General features: G+C 35.6%; 2 long non-coding RNA genes across 4 annotated transcripts; one reads left to right on the plus strand and one right to left on the minus strand.

Annotated features, from left to right (window-relative positions):
* Window positions 1–666: 666 nt before the first annotated feature.
* Window positions 667–6,913, plus strand: LOC135266543 (uncharacterized). 3 transcript variants are annotated; one of them, XR_010334646.1, is made up of 4 exons: window positions 667–876; window positions 6,505–6,575; window positions 6,625–6,701; window positions 6,752–6,913. It is a non-coding gene; the product is annotated as an uncharacterized LOC135266543 (long non-coding RNA). The 3 variants fall into 3 exon arrangements; XR_010334645.1 differs by having other exon boundaries at window positions 668–872; XR_010334647.1 differs by lacking the exon at window positions 667–876 and adding an exon at window positions 2,283–5,857.
* Window positions 6,914–8,055: 1,142 nt separating this feature from the next.
* On the minus strand, window positions 8,056–22,694 carry LOC135266544 (uncharacterized). Its single transcript, XR_010334648.1, has 2 exons — window positions 21,879–22,694; window positions 8,056–9,509 (listed from the first exon to the last, which is right to left on the minus strand). It is a non-coding gene; the product is annotated as an uncharacterized LOC135266544 (long non-coding RNA).
* Between the last annotated feature and the right edge of the window lie 1,486 nt (window positions 22,695–24,180).

The raw sequence follows: 24,180 nt of genomic DNA on the forward strand, positions 1-24,180 counted from the left end.
TAATTTTCACACAACTCGTAAGATTTGTCTAAATATAAAATAACCGACCCTCGTATATGATTTTAAACCACCCTCGTATACAATGATTTCGTGTTGGCGCGTTTAATTTCGACTAAATACGTCACGAAATCACCAGATTATTGATTTTCTCGAACCTCAAATACGGGGGCAGTTTTAAAAATGCTTGAAATATTAACTTTGTGGTGAAAAAATGGCTTGCAGGACAATTTTTCGAGTCTCAACAACCAGTGTGGCCACGCGTTAAAGGGCTGTTTAAAATAAATATAATTTTCGATTTTTAAAATGCATTTAATTTAATGGCGGGCACAATAATTTTTGGGGCGCCCTCATATAATGTGTTTTCAAAGTTGGCAGACTTGGTTTCCACCAAAACGTCACAAACGTCACGCGATCGATTTTCTGCTACGGGGGCGTTCTAAAAGTTATTAAAATTCTGGCTTTGGGGTGAATAAATTGTTTGCAGGACATTTTTTATATTCTCAACCCCTTTGTTACACGCAGTGTGTTCACGTGTTAAAGGGCTGTTTGAAAAAAATGTAATTTTCTATTTTTAAAATGAATAAATTTAGTGTGCGGGCGCTGAAATTTTTGAGGCGCCCTCGTAAACGATGCAAATTTGTCCGAACACGTGTACTTTTTTTGACAAGTACGTCAACTGTTGCGTGAGAGCGGCAGTTTTCGGGCGGCGGCCGGAGCGGTCGGACGTGTGTCTGTGCGTGCGTCTTGTTCGTTAAATTATTAAATAAATTATTAAACCGCGGCCGCGACACGAATTAATTAAAGTGATTCTGTGCTGTGCTGTGTTGTGCTGCGAAATTTTAAGGATATTTTGTACAAAGGACCGTTTAACCGCAAGTACACTTTTATTAAATTGGGGCGCGAATTAAACTTTAATTTCGAAGCGAGACAATCTAGCGGCCGGTTTAATTCATTTGTTAAATGTTAATTTTGAACGTAAATCAAATTTATTCAAGTATTCGAAATAATTTAATTGCCGTCAAGCGTCGGTTAATTTATTTTCGTTTTCAATTCAGTTCGAAGCGCGAATCCGTTTAAGTTTAAATTTAAACAAATTCAAATGAAAATTAACCTTGCTATTGAATGCACTTTTGCGGCCGGTTTAATTTATTTATTAAATTTTATTTTGAATTTAAATCAAATTTATTCAAGTACTCGAAATAATTTAATTGCAATCAGGGGCCGGTTTACAGCAAGCGCTGGTTAATTTGTTTTCGTTTTCAATTCAATTCGAGGCGCGAATCCGTTTAAGTTTAAATTTAAACAAATTTAAATGAAAATTAACCTTGAAATAATGCACTTTCACGGCCGGTTTAATTTATTTATTAAATTTTATTTTGAATTTAAATCAAATTTATTCAAGTATTCGAAATAATTTAATTGCAATCAGGGGCCGGTTTACAGCAAGCGCTGGTTAATTTGTTTTCGTTTTCAATTCAATTCGAAGCGCGAATCCGTTTAAGTTTAAATTTAAACAAATTTAAATGAAAATGAACTTTAATTTTGAAACGAGACTAATTAACCTCGAACTTGAATGCGCTTTCACGGCCGGTTTAATTTATTTATTAAATTTTATTTTGAATTTAAATCAAATTTATTCAAGTACTCGAAATAATTTAATTGCAATCTGGGGCCGGTTTACAGCAAGCGCTGGTTAATTTGTTTTCGTTTTCAATTCAATTCGAAGCGCGAATCCGTTTAAGTTTAAATTTAAACAAATTTAAATGAAAATTAACCTTGAAATAATGCACTTTCACGGCCGGTTTAATTTATTTATTAAATTTTATTTTGAATTTAAATCAAATTTATTCAAGTACTCGAAATAATTTAATTGCAATCCGGGGCCGGTTTACAGCAAGCGCTGGTTAATTTGTTTTCGTTTTCAATTCAATTCGAAGCGCGAATCCGTTTAAGTTTAAATTTAAACAAATTTAAATGAAAATTAACCTTGAAATAATGCACTTTCACGGCCGGTTTAATTTATTTATTAAATTTTATTTTGAATTTAAATCAAATTTATTCAAGTACTCGAAATAATTTAATTGCAATCCGGGGCCGGTTTATAGCAAGCGCTGGTTAATTTGTTTTCGTTTTCAATTCAATTCGAAGCGCGAATCCGTTTAAGTTTAAATTTAAACAAATTTAAACGAAAATGAACTTTAATTTTGAAACGAGACAAATTAACCTCGAACTTGAATGCGCTTTCACGGCCGGTTTAATTTATTTATTAAATTTTAATTTGAATTTAAATCAAATTTATTCAAGTACTTGAAATAATTTGATTGTAATTACGACCGGTTTACAGCAAGCGATTTAAATTTAATTCAGAATTATTTTAATTCGTTTCGTTTCACGTTTTACGATTCAGTTGACTGCGTAATTAAAGGCCGGCTTACAGCAAACGATTTAAATTTTAATTCCGAATTAAAGAATAATTTGTTTTCGTTTTCAATTCAATTCGGGACGCGAATCCGTGTATTTTTAAATTTAAACAAATTCAAATGAAAACAATCTTTAATTTTGAAACGAGACAAATTAACCTTGAACTTGAATGCGCTTTCACGGCCGGTTTAATTTATTTATTAAATTTTAATTTGAATTTAAATCAAATTTATTCAAGTATTCGAAATAATTTACTTGCAATCCGGGGCCGGTTTACAGCAAGCGGTTTAAATTTTAATTCCGAATTAAAGAATAATTTGTTTTCGTTTTCAATTCAATTCGAGGCGCGAATCCGTGTATTTTTAAATTTAAACAAATTCAAATGAAACCGAACTTTAATTTTGAAACGAGACAAATTAACCTCGAACTTGAATGCGCTTTCACGGCCGGTTTAATTTATTTATTAAATTTAATTTTGAATTTAAATCAAATTTATTCAAATACTCGAAATAATTTAATTGCAATCCGGGGCCGGTTTACAGCAAGCGGTTTAAAGTTTAATTCCGAATTAAAGAATAATTTGTTTTCGTTTTCAATTCAATTCGAGGCGCGAATCCGTGTATTTTTAAATTAAAACAAATTCAAATGAAAATTAACCTTGAACTTGAATGCACTTTCACGGCCGGTTTAATTTATTTGTTAAATTTAATTTTGAATTTAAATCAAATTTATTCAAGTACTTGAAATAATTTGATTGTAATTACGGACCGGTTTACAGCAAGCGATTTAAATTTAATTCAGAATTATTTTATTTCGTTTCGTTTCACGTTTTACGGTTCAATTAACTGCGTAATTAAAGGCCGGCTTACAGCAAACGATTTAAATTTTAATTCCGAATTAAAGAATAATTTGTTTTCGTTTTCAATTCAATTCGGGACGCGAATCCGTGTATTTTTAAATTTAAACAAATTCAAATGAAAACAATCTTTAATTTTGAAACAAGACAAATTAACCTTGAACTTGAATGCACTTTCACGGCCGGTTTAATTTATTTATTAAATTTTAACTTTGAATTTAAACCAAATTTATTCAAGTACTCGAAATAATTTAATTGCAATCAGGGGCCGGTTAATTTATTTTCGTTTTCAATTCAGTTCGAAGCGCGAATCCGTTTAAGTTTAAATTTAAACAAATTCAAATGAAAATTAACCTTGAACTTGAATACACTGCTGGTTTAATTTATTTATTAAATTTTAATTTTGAATTTAAATCAAATTTATTCAAGTACTTGAAATAATTTAATTGCAATCCGGGGCCGGTTTACAGCAAGCGAATTAAATTTAATTCCGAATTAAAGAGTAATTTATTGTCATTTTCAATTTAATTCGAAGCGCGAATCCGTGTATTTTTAAATTTAAACAAATTCAAATGAAAACGAACTTTAATTTTGAAACGAGACAAATTAACCTTGAACTTGAATGCACTTTCACGGCCGGTTTAATTTATTTATTAAATTTAATTTTGAATTTAAATCAAATTTATTCAAGTATCCGAAATAATTTAATTGCAATCCGGGGCCGGTTTACAGCAAGCGATTTAAAGTTTAATTCCGAATTAAAGAATAATTTGTTTTCGTTTTCATTTCAATTCAAAGTGCGAATCAGTTTAAGTGTAAATTTAAACAAACTCAAATGAAAACGAATTATTTTACTTTAGAATTAGAATTTGTTCTTTCGGTCCACTTTCGTAAAAAAACATTACGATGTAAATGACTAATCTGTTAGCATGACAACTTGTATAATACATAAAAGCTAATGTCAAGAGTACGCTTTTTGCACCTCAATATTTTTTATGAAAGTGAACCGAAAGTAATTAATTCGTTTTAATCTTTTTGGCTTGGCTGCTGCTGTTGTTTCTATAGCATCATTGGCTTGACACTAATTTAATAAATTTTCACCCTCATTTTGAGACGTTCTGTAGCAATAAATTATTTTAAAAAGACTCTGATGCTATTTAAACATCAGTATCATCTTAATAGAGGTGTGCTTAACGATTAAAATTTATTTACTGCAATTATTTCGTCTTTTATTTTTAAATTTAACATTCATATCGTCCTACAATTTGGTACAAATACGTATTGATAAGCACATCTCTAATAAAAAAGGGAAGTATGTACGTAATTCGGAAATAGGTTTCAAGTTTACGTGTTCTGATGTAACTTTTTTTCACCACTACCGAAAGTAGCCAACAAAATTCATAATTTTTGCGCGTCTTTTCTTTTTCTTCTTCGTAATATTATTGCTTCAAATGGGAATAGATGTAACCGCTGATGCTGACTGACTGCAGTCAATTCATTGAAGAAAAAGCTATGAATGCAATTTTACTTGTGAGATATTTTCCTCACTCCAAGTAGTTTTTTGCTTGCGTCACCATCGCCTACTGGGCCAACCGGGGATTTTGAATTAATTCACATTGTCGCATCGAAAACAAATGGTCTCGTAGCGTGGTGCTGAACCATTGGGAAAAGGAAACTATCTGATGATTATAATAAAAGACGTAAGTGAACGTCGCTCCAACTCATGGCATGTTGGGGGAAAAGTGGAGGAAATAATAAAAAAAATTTGGATTCGATGGAATTGACTGATCTAATTATGATTTCTTAAAAGTGGGTTAGTATGATTCTCTTGAATAAGTGGGCACTGATTATTTTCCTATGACTAAATTTTATCAAAATTGATCAAAAAAAAAAAAAATTGCAAACCCCTAGATTTGTTAATGTATCACTGGTGTACTAAGCTCGTAGTAAAATCGAATAAAGACTCGATCTCATTAATTTGAGTGTGTTAGTCGTGCTGATGCTCCTCGATAGACACATACCTATAAACGGTATTAGTTGTCGTGCAAATACATATCTTAGATATGTAGAGGAGATGCTGCGAGCATAAAATAGTACACTAAATACAGGCATTTTCTAGGATGGCTTTGCATTCATTAAAAAAATCACAAATATACACAAACTATAAAAAAAATAAAAAAAAATAAAAAATAAACAAAATAAAAAATAAAAAAAATAAAAAATAAAAAAAAATAAAAAATAAAAAAAAATAAAAAATAAAAAAAATGGTCGCAAAAGGAAATTAATCATTGCCTGTTTATTTAAGAGAATTGCTTAGGTAGCCCAAGAATCATAATTAGATCAGTCAATTTCATCGCGTCCGCCTCTGCTTTTCTCCCATTTGCCATGAGTTTGAGTGGCGTTCCCGTCTTTTATTATAATCATCACACTGTTTCCTTTTCCTGGTGGTGTCTGCACTGTGCCACGAGACCATTGCTTTCGATGTTTCATTGTGAGTCAATTTAAAATCACCAACTGGCCCTTTTAGTCGATTATGGCACCAGCAAGAATTATTTGGACTGAGAATAAAATATTTTATGGGTAATGCGCGTTTATAGTTTTTTCTCTTTGTTTTTTTTTAACGGTGTCACATTATCACAGTCAGCAATTGCTTTCTCATTTATTTCCACTTTAAGCGATTTTTTGTCAATGTTTTTTTGTTAATTTAATGAATTTGGTGGCTGATTTCGGTAGCGGATTTTATTTAATGTAAAGCTCGAGTCTTGTTATAAGTACATACTTTCCTTTATCAGGTAGGTAAATTTAAATTCATTCTAACTTTTTTTTATAATATAATAAAGGTCGGTTTACATTAACCCAATTGCAGTCAAACTGCTGATCACGTGATCAAATTGATTGGCGAATTAACTTTTAATTCAGTCTTTTTTAAACCGACTTTTAGTATATTATTTTTTTATTAACCGAGGTTTTGGGTTTGTAATTTTGGGTACAGAAAATATTTTTGTTTTATTTTGTAACATTAATCTTCAAATAGTGTCAATCCCTGCAAGAGCAGCTTTTACAATTCTCGTATAAATTTCGGTTAAGTCTGTTAATCGTGGTATCGTGTAATATGAATAATTGTTACAATTTTTTTTTCACAAATAAATAAATTTATCCGACGATTGTAAATGCAGCTCTTATTATTTTTATTTATATTAATCATAAATAATTTCTTCGTTTCTTAGAAATTGTTATCACATGTGTTACTTCCACCTTCAAGGGTTGCCCAACACGAATGCAAAGATTGCATTAAACAGTGAGTAGTAAATCTAAAGTTGCTGAAGTAAAATTAATAATCGTCTTAGGTCGCCAAATGTGCCAACCATTGCAATTTCCACTTGGAGTTATGAATTTTGAGAGCTCAAAAGCTGGTGTCTGTGTTGTAAGTTTTAAACTTACTTTTTATGCATTTATTATATGTTTATTTATTAGGAATTGCTTTACAAACTGGTTGCGGCCTGCGGGATTCGGAGGATTTCAAAGGCGTTCTTCGTCTGGTTCTTCAGAAATTATTTTTTAACTGACAATAATTATCATTAAACGTTGTTATATTTGTGTGATTGATTATGTTTTTTTTAATAAACGCTAAGGAAATGTGTCTTTTATTGGGGGGCAAATACAAGTTCAATAAATTATAGGCATTTTTGCCTATAAATAGAAGAAAAAGGTAAGTGGAAAAATAATGTACAATTATAGTGTTTAAAAAAATCGCGCTAAATCAAATTATTTTAAATCGGTTTTTCCGCGCTAAACTAGATTTAAAAGGTTTGTGAATACGTGTTGTCAATCATTATGAAATTAAAAATCGTACTAAACCGGTAATTTAAAAAATGGCGCGGACACGTGCTAATCGGTAAATAAATTTAAAAAAAAATGGCGCGGACACGTGCACTTGAACGGTAAATAAATTTAAAAAATCGCGCGGACACGTGCACTAAATCGGTAAATTAAAAAAATGGCGCGGACACGTGCTAATCGATAAATAAATTTAAAAAAAATGCCGCGGACACGTGCACTTAATCGGTAAATAAATTTAAAAAAAAATGGCGCGGACACGTGCACTTGAACGGTAAATAAATTTAAAAAATCGCGCGGACACGTGCACTAAATCGGTAAATTAAAAAAATGGCGCGGACACGTGCTAATCGATAAATAAATTTTAAAAAAATGCCGCGGACACGTGCACTTAATCGGTGAATAAATTTAAAAAATCGCGCGGACACGTGCACTAAATCGGTAAATTAAAAAAATGGCGCGGACACGTGCTAATCGATAAATAAATTTAAAAAAAATGCCGCGGACACGTGCACTTAATCGGTAAATAAATTTAAAAAAAAATGGCGCGGACACGTGCACTTGAACGGTAAATAAATTTAAAAAATCGCGCGGACACGTGCACTAAATCGGTAAATTAAAAAAATGGCGCGGACACGTGCTAATCGATAAATAAATTTAAAAAAAATGGCGCGGACACGTGCACTTAATCGGTAAATAAATTTAAAAAATCGCGCGGACACGTGCACTAAATCGGTAAATAAAAAAATGGCACGGACACGTGCACTTAAACGGTAAATAAATTTAAAAAATCGCGCGGACACGTGCACTAAATCGGTAAATAAAAAAAATGGCGCGGACACGTGCACTTGAACGGTAAATACATTTAAAAAATCGCGCGGACACGTGCACTAAATCGGTAAATTAAAAAAATGGCGCGGACACGTGCTAATCGGTAAATAAATTTTAAAAAAATGGCGCGGACACGTGCACTTAATCGGTGAATAAATTTAAAAAATCGCGCGGACACGTGCACTAAATCGGTAAATAAAAAAAATGGCGCGGACACGTGCTAATCGATAAATAAATTTAAAAAAAATGCCGCGGACACGTGCACTTAATCGGTAAATAAATTTAAAAAATCGCGCGGACACGTGCACTTAATCGGTAAATAAATTTAAAAAAAAATGGCGCGGACACGTGCACTTGAACGGTAAATAAATTTAAAAAATCGCGCGGACACGTGCACTAAATCGGTAAATAAAAAAAATGGCGCGGACACGTGCTAATCGATAAATAAATTTAAAAAAAATGCCGCGGACACGTGCACTTAATCGGTAAATAAATTTAAAAAAAAATGGCGCGGACACGTGCACTTGAACGGTAAATAAATTTAAAAAATCGCGCGGACACGTGCACTAAATCGGTAAATTAAAAAAATGGCGCGGACACGTGCTAATCGATAAATAAATTTAAAAAAAATGGCGCGGACACGTGCACTTAATCGGTAAATAAATTTAAAAAATCGCGCGGACACGTGCACTAAATCGGTAAATAAAAAAATGGCACGGACACGTGCACTTAAACGGTAAATAAATTTAAAAAATCGCGCGGACACGTGCACTAAATCGGTAAATAAAAAAAATGGCGCGGACACGTGCACTTGAACGGTAAATACATTTAAAAAATCGCGCGGACACGTGCACTAAATCGGTAAATTAAAAAAATGGCGCGGACACGTGCTAATCGGTAAATAAATTTTAAAAAAATGGCGCGGACACGTGCACTTAATCGGTGAATAAATTTAAAAAATCGCGCGGACACGTGCACTAAATCGGTAAATAAAAAAAATGGCGCGGACACGTGCTAATCGATAAATAAATTTAAAAAAAATGCCGCGGACACGTGCACTTAATCGGTAAATAAATTTAAAAAATCGCGCGGACACGTGCACTTAATCGGTAAATAAATTTAAAAAAAAATGGCGCGGACACGTGCACTTGAACGGTAAATAAATTTAAAAAATCGCGCGGACACGTGCACTAAATCGGTAAATAAAAAAAATGGCGCGGACACGTGCTAATCGGTAAATAAATTTTAAAAAAATGGCGCGGACACGTGCACTTAATCGGTGAATAAATTTAAAAAATCGCGCGGACACGTGCACTAAATCGGTAAATAAAAAAAATGGCGCGGACACGTGCTAATCGATAAATAAATTTAAAAAAAATGCCGCGGACACGTGCACTTAATCGGTAAATAAATTTAAAAAATCGCGCGGACACGTGCACTTAATCGGTAAATAAATTTAAAAAAAAATGGCGCGGACACGTGCACTTGAACGGTAAATAAATTTAAAAAATCGCGCGGACACGTGCACTAAATCGGTAAATTAAAAAAATGGCGCGGACACGTGCTAATCGGTAAATAAATTTAAAAAAAAATGGCGCGGACACGTGCACTTGAACGGTAAATAAATTTAAAAAATCGCGCGGACACGTGCACTAAATCGGTAAATAAAAAAATGGCGCGGACACGTGCACTTAAACGGTAAATAAATTTAAAAAATCGCGCGGACACGTGCACTAAATCGGTAAATTAAAAAAATGGCGCGGACACGTGCTAATCGGTAAATAAATTTTAAAAAAATGGCGCGGACACGTGCACTTAATCGGTGAATAAATTTAAAAAATCGCGCGGACACGTGCACTAAATCGGTAAATTAAAAAAATGGCGCGGACACGTGCTAATCGATAAATAAATTTAAAAAAAAATGCCGCGGACACGTGCACTTAATCGGTAAATAAATTTAAAAAAAAATGGCGCGGACACGTGCACTTGAACGGTAAATAAATTTAAAAAATCGCGCGGACACGTGCACTAAATCGGTAAATAAAAAAATGGCGCGGACACGTGCACTTAAACGGTAAATAAATTTAAAAAATCGCGCGGACACGTGCACTAAATCGGTAAATTAAAAAAATGGCGCGGACACGTGCTAATCGGTAAATAAATTTTAAAAAAATGGCGCGGACACGTGCACTTAATCGGTGAATAAATTTAAAAAATCGCGCGGACACGTGCACTAAATCGGTAAATTAAAAAAATGGCGCGGACACGTGCTAATCGATAAATAAATTTAAAAAAAATGCCGCGGACACGTGCACTTAATCGGTAAATAAATTTAAAAAAAAATGGCGCGGACACGTGCACTTGAACGGTAAATAAATTTAAAAAATCGCGCGGACACGTGCACTAAATCGGTAAATTAAAAAAATGGCGCGGACACGTGCTAATCGATAAATAAATTTAAAAAAAATGCCGCGGACACGTGCACTTAATCGGTAAATAAATTTAAAAAAAAATGGCGCGGACACGTGCACTTGAACGGTAAATAAATTTAAAAAATCGCGCGGACACGTGCACTAAATCGGTAAATTAAAAAAATGGCGCGGACACGTGCTAATCGATAAATAAATTTAAAAAAAATGGCGCGGACACGTGCACTTAATCGGTAAATAAATTTAAAAAATCGCGCGGACACGTGCACTAAATCGGTAAATTAAAAAAATGGCGCGGACACGTGCTAATCGATAAATAAATTTAAAAAAAATGCCGCGGACACGTGCACTTAATCGGTAAATAAATTTAAAAAAAAATGGCGCGGACACGTGCACTTGAACGGTAAATAAATTTAAAAAATCGTGCGGACACGTGCACTAAATCGGTAAATTAAAAAAATGGCGCGGACACGTGCTAATCGATAAATAAATTTAAAAAAAATGCCGCGGACACGTGCACTTAATCGGTAAATAAATTTAAAAAAAAATGGCGCGGACACGTGCACTTGAACGGTAAATAAATTTAAAAAATCGCGCGGACACGTGCACTAAATCGGTAAATTAAAAAAATGGCGCGGACACGTGCTAATCGATAAATAAATTTAAAAAAAATGGCGCGGACACGTGCACTTAATCGGTAAATAAATTTAAAAAAAAATGGCGCGGACACGTGCACTTGAACGGTAAATACATTTAAAAAATCGCGCGGACACGTGCACTAAATCGGTAAATTAAAAAAATGGCGCGGACACGTGCTAATCGATAAATAAATTTAAAAAAAATGCCGCGGACACGTGCACTTAATCGGTAAATAAATTTAAAAAAAAATGGCGCGGACACGTGCACTTGAACGGTAAATAAATTTAAAAAATCGCGCGGACACGTGCACTAAATCGGTAAATTAAAAAAATGGCGCGGACACGTGCTAATCGATAAATAAATTTAAAAAAAATGGCGCGGACACGTGCACTTAATCGGTAAATAAATTTAAAAAATCGCGCGGACACGTGCACTAAATCGGTAAATTGACACGTGCACTAAATCGGTAAATTAAAAAAATGGCGCGGACACGTGCTAATCGGTAAATAAATTTTAAAAAAATGGCGCGGACACGTGCACTTAATCGGTAAATAAATTTAAAAAATCGCGCGGACACGTGCACTAAATCGGTAAATTAAAAAAATGGCGCGGACACGTGCTAATCGGTAAATAAATTTTAAAAAAATGGCGCGGACACGTGCACTTAATCGGTGAATAAATTTAAAAAATCGCGCGGACACGTGCACTAAATCGGTAAATTAAAAAAATGGCGCGGAAACGTCCTAATCGATAAATAAATTTAAAAAAAATGCCGCGGACACGTGCACTTAATCGGTAAATAAATTTAAAAAAAAATGGCGCGGACACGTGCACTTGAACGGTAAATAAATTTAAAAAATCGCGCGGACACGTGCACTAAATCGGTAAATTAAAAAAATGGCGCGGACACGTGCTAATCGATAAATAAATTTAAAAAAAATGGCGCGGACACGTGCACTTAATCGGTAAATAAATTTAAAAAAAAATGGCGCGGACACGTGCACTTGAACGGTAAATACATTTAAAAAATCGCGCGGACACGTGCACTAAATCGGTAAATTAAAAAAATGGCGCGGACACGTGCACTTAATCGGTAAATAAATTTAAAAAAAAATGGCGCGGACACGTGCACTTGAACGGTAAATACATTTAAAAAATCGCGCGGACACGTGCACTAAATCGGTAAATTAAAAAAATGGCGCGGACACGTGCTAATCGATAAATAAATTTAAAAAAAATGCCGCGGACACGTGCACTTAATCGGTAAATAAATTTAAAAAAAAATGGCGCGGACACGTGCACTTGAACGGTAAATACATTTAAAAAATCGCGCGGACACGTGCACTAAATCGGTAAATTAAAAAAATGGCGCGGACACGTGCTAATCGATAAATAAATTTAAAAAAAATGGCGCGGACACGTGCACTTAATCGGTAAATAAATTTAAAAAATCGCGCGGACACGTGCACTAAATCGGTAAATTAAAAAAATGGCGCGGACACGTGCTAATCGATAAATAAATTTAAAAAAAATGCCGCGGACACGTGCACTTAATCGGTAAATAAATTTAAAAAAAAATGGCGCGGACACGTGCACTTGAACGGTAAATACATTTAAAAAATCGCGCGGACACGTGCACTAAATCGGTAAATTAAAAAAATGGCGCGGACACGTGCTAATCGATAAATAAATTTAAAAAAAATGCCGCGGACACGTGCACTTAATCGGTAAATAAATTTAAAAAAAAATGGCGCGGACACGTGCACTTGAACGGTAAATACATTTAAAAAATCGCGCGGACACGTGCACTAAATCGGTAAATTAAAAAAATGGCGCGGACACGTGCTAATCGATAAATAAATTTAAAAAAAATGGCGCGGACACGTGCACTTAATCGGTAAATAAATTTAAAAAATCGCGCGGACACGTGCACTAAATCGGTAAATTAAAAAAATGGCGCGGACACGTGCTAATCGATAAATAAATTTAAAAAAAATGCCGCGGACACGTGCACTTAATCGGTAAATAAATTTAAAAAAAAATGGCGCGGACACGTGCACTTGAACGGTAAATACATTTAAAAAATCGCGCGGACACGTGCACTAAATCGGTAAATTAAAAAAATGGCGCGGACACGTGCTAATCGATAAATAAATTTAAAAAAAATGGCGCGGACACGTGCACTTAATCGGTAAATAAATTTAAAAAATCGCGCGGACACGTGCACTAAATCGGTAAATTAAAAAAATGGCGCGGACACGTGCTAATCGATAAATAAATTTAAAAAAAATGCCGCGGACACGTGCACTTAATCGGTAAATAAATTAAAAAAAAAATGGCGCGGACACGTGCACTTGAACGGTAAATACATTTAAAAAATCGCGCGGACACGTGCACTAAATCGGTAAATTAAAAAAATGGCGCGGACACGTGCTAATCGATAAATAAATTTAAAAAAAATGCCGCGGACACGTGCACTTAATCGGTAAATAAATTTAAAAAAAAATGGCGCGGACACGTGCACTTGAACGGTAAATACATTTAAAAAATCGCGCGGACACGTGCACTAAATCGGTAAATTAAAAAAATGGCGCGGACACGTGCTAATCGATAAATAAATTTAAAAAAAATGGCGCGGACACGTGCACTTAATCGGTAAATAAATTTAAAAAATCGCGCGGACACGTGCACTAAATCGGTAAATTAAAAAAATGGCGCGGACACGTGCTAATCGATAAATAAATTTAAAAAAAATGCCGCGGACACGTGCACTTAATCGGTAAATAAATTTAAAAAAAAATGGCGCGGACACGTGCACTTGAACGGTAAATAAATTTAAAAAATCGCGCGGACACGTGCACTAAATCGGTAAATTAAAAAAATGGCGCGGACACGTGCTAATCGATAAATAAATTTAAAAAAAATGGCGCGGACACGTGCACTTAATCGGTAAATAAATTTAAAAAATCGCGCGGACACGTGCACTAAATCGGTAAATTGACACGTGCACTAAATCGGTAAATTAAAAAAATGGCGCGGACACGTGCTAATCGGTAAATAAATTTTAAAAAAATGGCGCGGACACGTGCACTTAATCGGTAAATAAATTTAAAAAATCGCGCGGACACGTGCACTAAATCGGTAAATTAAAAAAATGGCGCGGACACGTGCTAATCGATAAATAAATTTAAAAAAAATGGCGCGGACACGTGCACTTAATCGGTAAATAAATTTAAAAAATCGCGCGGACACGTGCACTAAATCGGTAAATTAAAAAAATGGCGCGGACACGTGCTAATCGATAAATAAATTTAAAAAAAATGCCGCGGACACGTGCACTTAATCGGTAAATAAATTTAAAAAAAAATGGCGCGGACACGTGCACTTGAACGGTAAATACATTTAAAAAATCGCGCGGACACGTGCACTAAATCGGTAAATTAAAAAAATGGCGCGGACACGTGCTAATCGATAAATAAATTTAAAAAAAATGGCGCGGACACGTGCACTTAATCGGTAAATAAATTTAAAAAATCGCGCGGACACGTGCACTAAATCGGTAAATAAAAAAATGGCGCGGACACGTGCACTTGAACGGTAAATACATTTAAAAAATCGCGCGGACACGTGCACTAAATCGGTAAATAAAAAAATGGCGCGGACACGTGCACTTGAACGGTAAATAAATTTAAAAAATCGCGCGGACACGTGCACTAAATCGGTAAATAAAAAAATGGCGCGGACACGTGCACTTAAACGGTAAATAAATTTAAAAAATCGCGCGGACACGTGCACTAAATCGGTAAATAAAAAAATGGCGCGGACACGTGCACTTGAACGGTAAATAAATTTAAAAAATCGCGCGGACACGTGCACTAAATCGGTAAATAAAAAAATGGCGCGGACACGTGCACTTGAACGGTAAATAAATTTAAAAAATCGCGCGGACACGTGCACTAAATCGGTAAATAAAAAAATGGCGCGGACACGTGCACTTAAACGGTAAATAAATTTAAAAAATCGCGCGGACACGTGCACTAAATCGGTAAATTAAAAAAATGGCGCGGACACGTGCTAATCGGTAAATAAATTTTAAAAAAATGGCGCGGACACGTGCACTTAATCGGTGAATAAATTTAAAAAATCGCGCGGACACGTGCACTAAATCGGTAAATTAAAAAAATGGCGCGGACACGTGCTAATCGATAAATAAATTTAAAAAAAAATGCCGCGGACACGTGCACTTAATCGGTAAATAAATTTAAAAAAAAATGGCGCGGACACGTGCACTTGAACGGTAAATAAATTTAAAAAATCGCGCGGACACGTGCACTAAATCGGTAAATAAAAAAATGGCGCGGACACGTGCACTTAAACGGTAAATAAATTTAAAAAATCGCGCGGACACGTGCACTAAATCGGTAAATTAAAAAAATGGCGCGGACACGTGCTAATCGGTAAATAAATTTTAAAAAAATGGCGCGGACACGTGCACTTAATCGGTGAATAAATTTAAAAAATCGCGCGGACACGTGCACTAAATCGGTAAATTAAAAAAATGGCGCGGACACGTGCTAATCGATAAATAAATTTAAAAAAAATGCCGCGGACACGTGCACTTAATCGGTAAATAAATTTAAAAAAAAATGGCGCGGACACGTGCACTTGAACGGTAAATAAATTTAAAAAATCGCGCGGACACGTGCACTAAATCGGTAAATTAAAAAAATGGCGCGGACACGTGCTAATCGATAAATAAATTTAAAAAAAATGCCGCGGACACGTGCACTTAATCGGTAAATAAATTTAAAAAAAAATGGCGCGGACACGTGCACTTGAACGGTAAATAAATTTAAAAAATCGCGCGGACACGTGCACTAAATCGGTAAATTAAAAAAATGGCGCGGACACGTGCTAATCGATAAATAAATTTAAAAAAAATGGCGCGGACACGTGCACTTAATCGGTAAATAAATTTAAAAAATCGCGCGGACACGTGCACTAAATCGGTAAATTAAAAAAATGGCGCGGACACGTGCTAATCGATAAATAAATTTAAAAAAAATGCCGCGGACACGTGCACTTAATCGGTAAATAAATTTAAAAAAAAATGGCGCGGACACGTGCACTTGAACGGTAAATAAATTTAAAAAATCGTGCGGACACGTGCACTAAATCGGTAAATTAAAAAAATGGCGCGGACACGTGCTAATCGATAAATAAATTTAAAAAAAATGCCGCGGACACGTGCACTTAATCGGTAAATAAATTTAAAAAAAAATGGCGCGGACACGTGCACTTGAACGGTAAATAAATTTAAAAAATCGCGCGGACACGTGCACTAAATCGGTAAATTAAAAAAATGGCGCGGACACGTGCTAATCGATAAATAAATTTAAAAAAAATGGCGCGGACACGTGCACTTAATCGGTAAATAAATTTAAAAAAAAATGGCGCGGACACGTGCACTTGAACGGTAAATACATTTAAAAAATCGCGCGGACACGTGCACTAAATCGGTAAATTAAAAAAATGGCGCGGACACGTGCTAATCGATAAATAAATTTAAAAAAAATGCCGCGGACACGTGCACTTAATCGGTAAATAAATTTAAAAAAAAATGGCGCGGACACGTGCACTTGAACGGTAAATAAATTTAAAAAATCGCGCGGACACGTGCACTAAATCGGTAAATTAAAAAAATGGCGCGGACACGTGCTAATCGATAAATAAATTTAAAAAAAATGGCGCGGACACGTGCACTTAATCGGTAAATAAATTTAAAAAATCGCGCGGACACGTGCACTAAATCGGTAAATTGACACGTGCACTAAATCGGTAAATTAAAAAAATGGCGCGGACACGTGCTAATCGGTAAATAAATTTTAAAAAAATGGCGCGGACACGTGCACTTAATCGGTAAATAAATTTAAAAAATCGCGCGGACACGTGCACTAAATCGGTAAATTAAAAAAATGGCGCGGACACGTGCTAATCGGTAAATAAATTTTAAAAAAATGGCGCGGACACGTGCACTTAATCGGTGAATAAATTTAAAAAATCGCGCGGACACGTGCACTAAATCGGTAAATTAAAAAAATGGCGCGGAAACGTCCTAATCGATAAATAAATTTAAAAAAAATGCCGCGGACACGTGCACTTAATCGGTAAATAAATTTAAAAAAAAATGGCGCGGACACGTGCACTTGAACGGTAAATAAATTTAAAAAATCGCGCGGACACGTGCACTAAATCGGTAAATTAAAAAAATGGCGCGGACACGTGCTAATCGATAAATAAATTTAAAAAAAATGGCGCGGACACGTGCACTTAATCGGTAAATAAATTTAAAAAAAAATGGCGCGGACACGTGCACTTGAACGGTAAATACATTTAAAAAATCGCGCGGACACGTGCACTAAATCGGTAAATTAAAAAAATGGCGCGGACACGTGCACTTAATCGGTAAATAAATTTAAAAAAAAATGGCGCGGACACGTGCACTTGAACGGTAAATACATTTAAAAAATCGCGCGGACACGTGCACTAAATCGGTAAATTAAAAAAATGGCGCGGACACGTGCTAATCGATAAATAAATTTAAAAAAAATGCCGCGGACACGTGCACTTAATCGGTAAATAAATTTAAAAAAAAATGGCGCGGACACGTGCACTTGAACGGTAAATACATTTAAAAAATCGCGCGGACACGTGCACTAAATCGGTAAATTAAAAAAATGGCGCGGACACGTGCTAATCGATAAATAAATTTAAAAAAAATGGCGCGGACACGTGCACTTAATCGGTAAATAAATTTAAAAAATCGCGCGGACACGTGCACTAAATCGGTAAATTAAAAAAATGGCGCGGACACGTGCTAATCGATAAATAAATTTAAAAAAAATGCCGCGGACACGTGCACTTAATCGGTAAATAAATTTAAAAAAAAATGGCGCGGACACGTGCACTTGAACGGTAAATACATTTAAAAAATCGCGCGGACACGTGCACTAAATCGGTAAATTAAAAAAATGGCGCGGACACGTGCTAATCGATAAATAAATTTAAAAAAAATGCCGCGGACACGTGCACTTAATCGGTAAATAAATTTAAAAAAAAATGGCGCGGACACGTGCACTTGAACGGTAAATACATTTAAAAAATCGCGCGGACACGTGCACTAAATCGGTAAATTAAAAAAATGGCGCGGACACGTGCTAATCGATAAATAAATTTAAAAAAAATGGCGCGGACACGTGCACTTAATCGGTAAATAAATTTAAAAAATCGCGCGGACACGTGCACTAAATCGGTAAATTAAAAAAATGGCGCGGACACGTGCTAATCGATAAATAAATTTAAAAAAAATGCCGCGGACACGTGCACTTAATCGGTAAATAAATTTAAAAAAAAATGGCGCGGACACGTGCACTTGAACGGTAAATACATTTAAAAAATCGCGCGGACACGTGCACTAAATCGGTAAATTAAAAAAATGGCGCGGACACGTGCTAATCGATAAATAAATTTAAAAAAAATGGCGCGGACACGTGCACTTAATCGGTAAATAAATTTAAAAAATCGCGCGGACACGTGCACTAAATCGGTAAATTAAAAAAATGGCGCGGACACGTGCTAATCGATAAATAAATTTAAAAAAAATGCCGCGGACACGTGCACTTAATCGGTAAATAAATTTAAAAAAAAATGGCGCGGACACGTGCACTTGAACGGTAAATACATTTAAAAAATCGCGCGGACACGTGCACTAAATCGGTAAATTAAAAAAATGGCGCGGACACGTGCTAATCGATAAATAAATTTAAAAAAAATGCCGCGGACACGTGCACTTAATCGGTAAATAAATTTAAAAAAAAATGGCGCGGACACGTGCACTTGAACGGTAAATACATTTAAAAAATCGCGCGGACACGTGCACTAAATCGGTAAATTAAAAAAATGGCGCGGACACGTGCTAATCGATAAATAAATTTAAAAAAAATGGCGCGGACACGTGCACTTAATCGGTAAATAAATTTAAAAAATCGCGCGGACACGTGCACTAAATCGGTAAATTAAAAAAATGGCGCGGACACGTGCTAATCGATAAATAAATTTAAAAAAAATGCCGCGGACACGTGCACTTAATCGGTAAATAAATTTAAAAAAAAATGGCGCGGACACGTGCACTTGAACGGTAAATAAATTTAAAAAATCGCGCGGACACGTGCACTAAATCGGTAAATTAAAAAAATGGCGCGGACACGTGCTAATCGATAAATAAATTTAAAAAAAATGGCGCGGACACGTGCACTTAATCGGTAAATAAATTTAAAAAATCGCGCGGACACGTGCACTAAATCGGTAAATTGACACGTGCACTAAATCGGTAAATTAAAAAAATGGCGCGGACACGTGCTAATCGGTAAATAAATTTTAAAAAAATGGCGCGGACACGTGCACTTAATCGGTAAATAAATTTAAAAAATCGCGCGGACACGTGCACTAAATCGGTAAATTAAAAAAATGGCGCGGACACGTGCTAATCGATAAATAAATTTAAAAAAAATGGCGCGGACACGTGCACTTAATCGGTAAATAAATTTAAAAAATCGCGCGGACACGTGCACTAAATCGGTAAATTAAAAAAATGGCGCGGACACGTGCTAATCGATAAATAAATTTAAAAAAAATGCCGCGGACACGTGCACTTAATCGGTAAATAAATTTAAAAAAAAATGGCGCGGACACGTGCACTTGAACGGTAAATACATTTAAAAAATCGCGCGGACACGTGCACTAAATCGGTAAATTAAAAAAATGGCGCGGACACGTGCTAATCGATAAATAAATTTAAAAAAAATGGCGCGGACACGTGCACTTAATCGGTAAATAAATTTAAAAAATCGCGCGGACACGTGCACTAAATCGGTAAATTAAAAAAATGGCGCGGACACGTGCTAATCGATAAATAAATTTAAAAAAAATGCCGCGGACACGTGCACTTAATCGGTAAATAAATTTAAAAAAAAATGGCGCGGACACGTGCACTTGAACGGTAAATAAATTTAAAAAATCGTGCGGACACGTGCACTAAATCGGTAAATTAAAAAAATGGCGCGGACACGTGCTAATCGATAAATAAATTTAAAAAAAATGCCGCGGACACGTGCACTTAATCGGTAAATAAATTTAAAAAAAAATGGCGCGGACACGTGCACTTGAACGGTAAATACATTTAAAAAATCGCGCGGACACGTGCACTAAATCGGTAAATTAAAAAAATGGCGCGGACACGTGCTAATCGATAAATAAATTTAAAAAAAATGCCGCGGACACGTGCACTTAATCGGTAAATAAATTTAAAAAAAAATGGCGCGGACACGTGCACTTGAACGGTAAATACATTTAAAAAATCGCGCGGACACGTGCACTAAATCGGTAAATTAAAAAAATGGCGCGGACACGTGTTAATCGATAAATAAATTTAAAAAAAATGGCGCGGACACGTGCACTTAATCGGTAAATAAATTTAAAAAATCGCGCGGACACGTGCACTAAATCGGTAAATTAAAAAAATGGCGCGGACACGTGCTAATCGATAAATAAATTTAAAAAAAATGCCGCGGACACGTGCACTTAATCGGTAAATAAATTTAAAAAAAAATGGCGCGGACACGTGCACTTGAACGGTAAATACATTTAAAAAATCGCGCGGACACGTGCACTAAATCGGTAAATTAAAAAAATGGCGCGGACACGTGCTAATCGATAAATAAATTTAAAAAAAATGCCGCGGACACGTGCACTTAATCGGTAAATAAATTTAAAAAAAAATGGCGCGGACACGTGCACTTGAACGGTAAATACATTTAAAAAATCGCGCGGACACGTGCACTAAATCGGTAAATTAAAAAAATGGCGCGGACACGTGCTAATCGATAAATAAATTTAAAAAAAATGGCGCGGACACGTGCACTTAATCGGTAAATAAATTTAAAAAATCGCGCGGACACGTGCACTAAATCGGTAAATTAAAAAAATGGCGCGGACACGTGCTAATCGATAAATAAATTTAAAAAAAATGCCGCGGACACGTGCACTTAATCGGTAAATAAATTTAAAAAAAAATGGCGCGGACACGTGCACTTGAACGGTAAATAAATTTAAAAAATCGCGCGGACACGTGCACTAAATCGGTAAATTAAAAAAATGGCGCGGACACGTGCTAATCGATAAATAAATTTTAAAAAAATGGCGCGGACACGTGCACTTAATCGGTGAATAAATTTAAAAAATCGCGCGGACACGTGCACTAAATCGGTAAATTAAAAAAATGGCGCGGACACGTGCTAATCGATAAATAAATTTAAAAAAAATGCCGCGGACACGTGCACTTAATCGGTAAATAAATTTAAAAAAAAATGGCGCGGACACGTGCACTTGAACGGTAAATAAATTTAAAAAATCGCGCGGACACGTGCACTAAATCGGTAAATTAAAAAAATGGCGCGGACACGTGCTAATCGATAAATAAATTTAAAAAAAATGGCGCGGACACGTGCACTTAATCGGTAAATAAATTTAAAAAAAAATGGCGCGGACACGTGCACTTGAACGGTAAATACATTTAAAAAATCGCGCGGACACGTGCACTAAATCGGTAAATTAAAAAAATGGCGCGGACACGTGCACTTAATCGGTAAATAAATTTAAAAAAAAATGGCGCGGACACGTGCACTTGAACGGTAAATACATTTAAAAAATCGCGCGGACACGTGCACTAAATCGGTAAATTAAAAAAATGGCGCGGACACGTGCTAATCGATAAATAAATTTAAAAAAAATGCCGCGGACACGTGCACTTAATCGGTAAATAAATTTAAAAAAAATGGCGCGGACACGTGCACTTAATCGGTAAATAAATTTAAAAAATCGCGCGGACACGTGCACTAAATCGGTAAATTAAAAAAATGGCGCGGACACGTGCTAATCGATAAATAAATTTAAAAAAAATGGCGCGGACACGTGCACTTAATCGGTAAATAAATTTAAAAAATCGCGCGGACACGTGCACTAAATCGGTAAATTAAAAAAATGGCGCGGACACGTGCTAATCGATAAATAAATTTAAAAAAAATGGCGCGGACACGTGCACTTAATCGGTAAATAAATTTAAAAAATCGCGCGGACACGTGCACTAAATCGGTAAATTAAAAAAATGGCGCGGACACGTGCTAATCGATAAATAAATTTAAAAAAAATGGCGCGGACACGTGCACTTAATCGGTAAATAAATTTAAAAAATCGCGCGGACACGTGCACTAAATCGGTAAATTAAAAAAATGGCGCGGACACGTGCTAATCGATAAATAAATTTAAAAAAAATGGCGCGGACACGTGCACTTAATCGGTAAATAAATTTAAAAAATCGCGCGGACACGTGCACTAAATCGGTAAATTAAAAAAATGGCGCGGACACGTGCTAATCGATAAATAAATTTAAAAAAAATGGCGCGGACACGTGCACTTAATCGGTAAATAAATTTAAAAAATCGCGCGGACACGTGCACTAAATCGGTAAATTAAAAAAATGGCGCGGACACGTGCTAATCGATAAATAAATTTAAAAAAAATGCCGCGGACACGTGCACTTAATCGGTAAATAAATTTAAAAAAAAATGGCGCGGACACGTGCACTTGAACGGTAAATACATTTAAAAAATCGCGCGGACACGTGCACTAAATCGGTAAATTAAAAAAATGGCGCGGACACGTGCTAATCGATAAATAAATTTAAAAAAAATGCCGCGGACACGTGCACTTAATCGGTAAATAAATTTAAAAAAAAATGGCGCGGACACGTGCACTTGAACGGTAAATACATTTAAAAAATCGCGCGGACACGTGCACTAAATCGGTAAATTAAAAAAATGGCGCGGACACGTGCTAATCGATAAATAAATTTAAAAAAAATGGCGCGGACACGTGCACTTAATCGGTAAATAAATTTAAAAAATCGCGCGGACACGTGCACTAAATCGGTAAATTAAAAAAATGGCGCGGACACGTGCTAATCGATAAATAAATTTAAAAAAAATGCCGCGGACACGTGCACTTAATCGGTAAATAAATTTAAAAAAAAATGGCGCGGACACGTGCACTTGAACGGTAAATAAATTTAAAAAATCGTGCGGACACGTGCACTAAATCGGTAAATTAAAAAAATGGCGCGGACACGTGCTAATCGATAAATAAATTTAAAAAAAATGCCGCGGACACGTGCACTTAATCGGTAAATAAATTTAAAAAAAAATGGCGCGGACACGTGCACTTGAACGGTAAATACATTTAAAAAATCGCGCGGACACGTGCACTAAATCGGTAAATTAAAAAAATGGCGCGGACACGTGCTAATCGATAAATAAATTTAAAAAAAATGCCGCGGACACGTGCACTTAATCGGTAAATAAATTTAAAAAAAAATGGCGCGGACACGTGCACTTGAACGGTAAATACATTTAAAAAATCGCGCGGACACGTGCACTAAATCGGTAAATTAAAAAAATGGCGCGGACACGTGCTAATCGATAAATAAATTTAAAAAAAATGGCGCGGACACGTGCACTTAATCGGTAAATAAATTTAAAAAATCGCGCGGACACGTGCACTAAATCGGTAAATTAAAAAAATGGCGCGGACACGTGCTAATCGATAAATAAATTTAAAAAAAATGCCGCGGACACGTGCACTTAATCGGTAAATAAATTTAAAAAAAAATGGCGCGGACACGTGCACTTGAACGGTAAATACATTTAAAAAATCGCGCGGACACGTGCACTAAATCGGTAAATTAAAAAAATGGCGCGGACACGTGCTAATCGATAAATAAATTTAAAAAAAATGCCGCGGACACGTGCACTTAATCGGTAAATAAATTTAAAAAAAAATGGCGCGGACACGTGCACTTGAACGGTAAATACATTTAAAAAATCGCGCGGACACGTGCACTAAATCGGTAAATTAAAAAAATGGCGCGGACACGTGCTAATCGATAAATAAATTTAAAAAAAATGGCGCGGACACGTGCACTTAATCGGTAAATAAATTTAAAAAATCGCGCGGACACGTGCACTAAATCGGTAAATTAAAAAAATGGCGCGGACA

The sequence above is a fragment of the Tribolium castaneum genome, chromosome 6 (genome assembly GCF_031307605.1).
Source record: "Tribolium castaneum strain GA2 chromosome 6, icTriCast1.1, whole genome shotgun sequence".
Lineage (NCBI taxonomy): Eukaryota > Metazoa > Arthropoda > Insecta > Coleoptera > Tenebrionidae > Tribolium > Tribolium castaneum.